Below are 5117 nucleotides of genomic sequence, written 5' to 3' on the forward strand. Positions count from 1 at the left end.
GGGGAATGCCAATTGGAGCAAAAAAACAAAACAAAAAAAAACTGCCAATTGTCCACAATCAGAAATTTCCCATGTGACTGATGAATGGATGAGAAAAATGTAAAAATGAGATCAATCAGTTGCATGTGCTTCACGTGCATTGAATCTAAGCAAGTTATTGTTTTATTTTTTTTTTTTTTACTTTACCACAAACAAAATCCAGTTACACACTTTTACATTAGCTGGGATGAAAGGAAGGTCAGATTGAACGAAACTCTTTTCTGCCCATTGCAGAAACCACATAGTTTTCCAGCCACATTCAAGAAACGGCATGGAAGTGGAAAAATGTTGATTATATTCAGTTCAGTTAGACACAATAATAAAAGAAAGCATTAATCACAATATCAGTTACCAATTCTCCAATGAAAACATCAATTTTTACCAACTCGTGTAACAGGCTGACAAGGGTCACCATTTACAATTAGGAATTTCAGATCTTCGAAAAAAATTGATCTTTTTTATTTAAATGCATTTCAAACGTTTTGTGTGTAGAAATCCACCTTGGTCAGATTATTCCTTGGTGTTCTTCCCTTCGGAATTTTCCAGATGAGATTCAGTTTGTGATTGTATCTTAATTTTTGGGTCTTTTTTTCTGTATGTCTATAAGTGACTTAGAATTTTCAACAATTTCTTCATGATCTGACAACTGAGTTATGAGACTAGCTTCTATTGAATCCGGTGCTGCACTCACATGTATATTGTCCTCTATATGTGGCCTTATTCTACTGGCTTTGTTTCCCTTCCGCAATTTTCTTTTCAGTTGACTTGAATTACAACGTTTTAGAGAATACGTTTTTCTATGGACCTGTGAGCTGCTACTACGTGAAAACTGGCACATACACTGTTCAACAGGATACGATTGTACAGTGTGTATTTCACTGGAAAGACCTTGTACAGTAAAACCTTTAGTTGACTCTGAAGAGCAATGCGTCCGTTTTTTTACAGTCCATTGGGTCATTTCTTCTCGAGTTTTTATAGCACGTTGATCATTCAATATTTTTTCTTCTGACTTGTAAGTTAAAATATTTTTTTGCACAATAGCAACAATATCACCTGGAAAAACAACTTCATCTTTTCTCAACTGACCTTCAGACTTCCTTAGATATAAACTACCAGTGCCACCACATAATCCACATAAAATCTCACAGTGGTAATACACAGACAGAAAATAAACACTAAGCAGTAGTTCTTCGAACCTTAGTTCTTTGTGCTCAGTCATTCTTTTCAGGACACTGTTGAACGTTTCTGCACAGTTTGTTGTAATTCCTGATGTACGAGAGTACAACCCATCGACAAGAATGTTTTGTTCTAAGTGTGTTACAAAATAATCAACAAATGTAAGGCTTCACTTAACTTTAAACTTAGAAACCAGAGAATCATACACATTTTTACTTTCAGAATCCAGAAGTTGGAGCACGTGATTTGTATACACTTATTTATCATCTCTTGTTCCTCCGTATTTAGAAAGCCAAAATTTCCCATCTTGAAAATTGTGGTTCCGATAGTGAAACAAATTTGATTTAAACAACTCTAATGCTATATCATTATCAATCGTCTGCTCTCTGTCTGTGACAATGTTGGCCATTGATCAGTTAAGGCTTGAGAAAAAAATTTGTGTTACTGTTCACTTTTCCTGTCGTTTAATAAGAATGCAGCAGGAATGATAGGTTTTTCCTTAAATCTCGCATTTTTAAACAATAAGCACGATAAATAAGTCTCCTAGACAAAATGTTGTGTCATAGCTAGCTAAAAATTCATCATATGACTCTAATGTAGTAATCAGTTCTTTAACTAATTCATCAGAGCCGAAAACATTTGTAAAATATGATAATATATTATAACTCTATATATATAGTCTTTTATTATACAACCCACTTCACAGCTTGTACAAACGTCATCATGAAAAATACTTCGTTTCTGTTTTCCTAGTTTAACGTGGTTTCTTACTTGTTCAGGATCTTGTGGCTGTTAAGGTAATCTTGTGCAATCGGCTCTGAAACAAGTTTTCTGTATGTTTGTTTTTGCCCTTCTTTACTTCCCTTTATGGTTAGTATGGTAGATGGTAGAGTGGCCTTTTCAAATAGGTCTGTCTGTTACCATGAGGGTGTGACACCAAATCACTATTAGAACCAAGATAGTGTACAAGGACGAAGCCTTCGCATACACTGATAGCGTCTGACATTGACTAAAGGCCAGTTCACTACATTGATATTGTCTGACATTGACTAAAATCCAGTTCACTACATTGATATCGTCTGACATTGACGAGATACCAGTTCACTACACCGATATCATCTGACATTGACTAGAGGCCAATTCACTACATTAATATCGTCTGACATTGACGAGAGGCCAGTTCACTACACTGATATCGTCTGACATTGACGAGAGGCCAGTTCACTACACTGATATCGTCTGACATTGACTAAAGGCCAGTTCACTACATTGATATCGTCTGACATTGACGAGATACCAGTTCACTACACTGATATCGTCTGACATTGACGAAAAGCTAGTTCAGTTACATTGCTTTATTAAAAAAAAATAACGAAATATGTCATTCTGTTTTCAAGACAATATAAGTAATTAGCTTCAACACGTGAAAAGCTCATATATTGTATAGAACAACTTCGTTATACAAGCCAAATCTTTATTTTTTATTCAGATAAAAACTTGAATTCCAAAATTTATAAAAACGCTTCAATAGTAATGTCTAAGAGCCTCGGATGTCGACAACTTAAGGACTTGAATTTTTCACCCACGACTCTAAAATTCGTTCCCGATATAAACTTTCGACATTCTTAGGAGTCATTTTGAAGTAAGTGCTCAGATAGTGTCTTGAGGGACTTCTATTTGTCAAAATTATACAAATTATGGGACTTTAACCTCTAAAAAACTTACGTGCCCAAATGTGATTCGACACGCGTGAGTTCTTGACTGATGCTTGACGAGACTTTATTCAATTGTTTTACCTCATTTTCATTCATGTTTAAGACTCGCTTATTATCTTCCAGAACAGTACTGACAGTAACGCGGAAAGAATATTGAAAGGGCAGAGCCTCATTGGCAGAAAGGGTACTTTCCAAAAGAAGACTATGGTAAACATAAGGTAAAACTACCACAGAATCAAAAATATTCTCTTTTACTCTTATTTAATAGTGGTCTAAACTAACCCACCTAATATTAGGTACAAATAGTAAGCATGTTCCAACAAATCAACTAAATTAATACACCTGATATTAGATACAAATATTAAGCATGTTCCAACAAATCAACTAAACTAACCCACCTAATATTAGGTACAAATAGTAAGCATGTTCCAACAAATCAATTAAACTAACCCACCTAATATTAGATACAAATAGTAAGCATGTTCCAACAAATCAATTAAACTAACCCACCTAATATTAGATACAACTAGTAGGCATGTTCCAACAAATCAAGTAAATTAATATATGCAATCATATACTCTCATTATACACTCTTTTCGTTGATGTATGAATAAAAATACACAAATAGATGATATATAATAGTTAATAAGATGAACCCAATCAAATGCGTTTTAACTGAAGCCCAAATTAATGATTATTCACCTCTTTAACTTATATATATATTACCCCACCCATCAAAAGAAAATCTATATTCTTTTTAAGTGACAGCCACATCTAGAAAATGAGTATACAAAATGAGACTTAACACACAGATCTTTCTATAAACATTTGCCATATCTGTTCACCAACGTTGTATTACTTGAATTAATACACAAACCAGAACCAGTTATGTTAATTTTGCGGCGTTATTAAAATATATCGCACATTGATTTTAAAATAGGATTAAATTCGTTATATATCTCCTTTACAACCGGACGATCCTATCTTGAAGCTGGCACATTGTCCTCTTTATATTGTATCTTCTATGTATCTTCATTTATGTCAGATTCTGTCAGTTGTGTTACATTTGTACAGTTAACACCCCTACATTCTCCACAGCCTATAGAACACTCAAGTCCATGCTTCCTACATGTACAACGTTTAGTGTCGCAGTTCACTTTACAGTTGCATTTTATAATTTGTAATAGGCTTTCTGGAGCTGGTGGTAAATATGTCTTAACTGGTAATAAGCTATTGCCTACAACTGACCATCCCCACTCTTGTGGTAACATTTTGTCAATCGAGCCGATTTATGTGCGGATGTGGTAGGAAGTGTATGTACCTGTACGTGTGTTGTGCTTGAAAATACTTTTCGTGCAAAATGTCTGAAATCCAATCCCCCAATTGGAACTCCGCCATACAAACATATAAGTGTTTGTTCTCCGGCTTTCTGTATTTCATCTCTTGTTTTAACCTGATTGCAAAACACTTCTGCACTCTCCCTTAAATGTTGGTCATATTCTAGTTTTTTAAGTGCTGCCTCTTTTCCAATCCCATAAATGCGAGATGTTGTGTCGCAACCTGTCAAATCATGAACGAACGGCATATAGCGACAGGTGTTTGCTCCAAGTATCATCTTCGTTTGTCGATTGTTTATTGTTTATTTGTAATTAAGCACAAAGCTACACAATGGGCTATCTGTGCTCTGCCAACACGGGTATCGAAACCCGGATTCTTGCGTTGTACGTCCGCAGACATACCGCTGTGCCACTGGGGGGGCTCGTTTGTCGAATGTCCCAAATTCTCACCGCTTTGTACGTAGTCTGTTTCCCTCCTGACTTGAAAAAGATATTACAGTTCTGAGTATCAGCGTGATAGCATAGCAATATGAGAATATCCGTGTCTTCACCGATCACCATTGTTTCACAAGCAACTGCAGTCTTGACTATTAAAAGATACGCATCGTCTTCAGCATATACAACTTTCCATCCCTTATTTTCAAGTCGACGTTGTTTGTTTTCAGAGTTCGTTAAGAAGTGTTCTTTTTTTCCTTTGATGGTGTATTGTCTCTGAAATTAACATTCGAACCGAAAACTCCATGCGTTATGGGCTACATCCTTTGTTGATGGTCCTGACTGGCCAACACCAGACAATGTGGGAGAGCTAAGAAGTTTTTTGGGACTCTGTACTTACTACCGCAAATTTGTG

This window comes from Limulus polyphemus, unplaced genomic scaffold (genome assembly GCF_000517525.1).
Source record: "Limulus polyphemus unplaced genomic scaffold, Limulus_polyphemus-2.1.2 Scaffold5402, whole genome shotgun sequence".
In the NCBI taxonomy this organism is placed as follows: domain Eukaryota; kingdom Metazoa; phylum Arthropoda; class Merostomata; order Xiphosura; family Limulidae; genus Limulus; species Limulus polyphemus.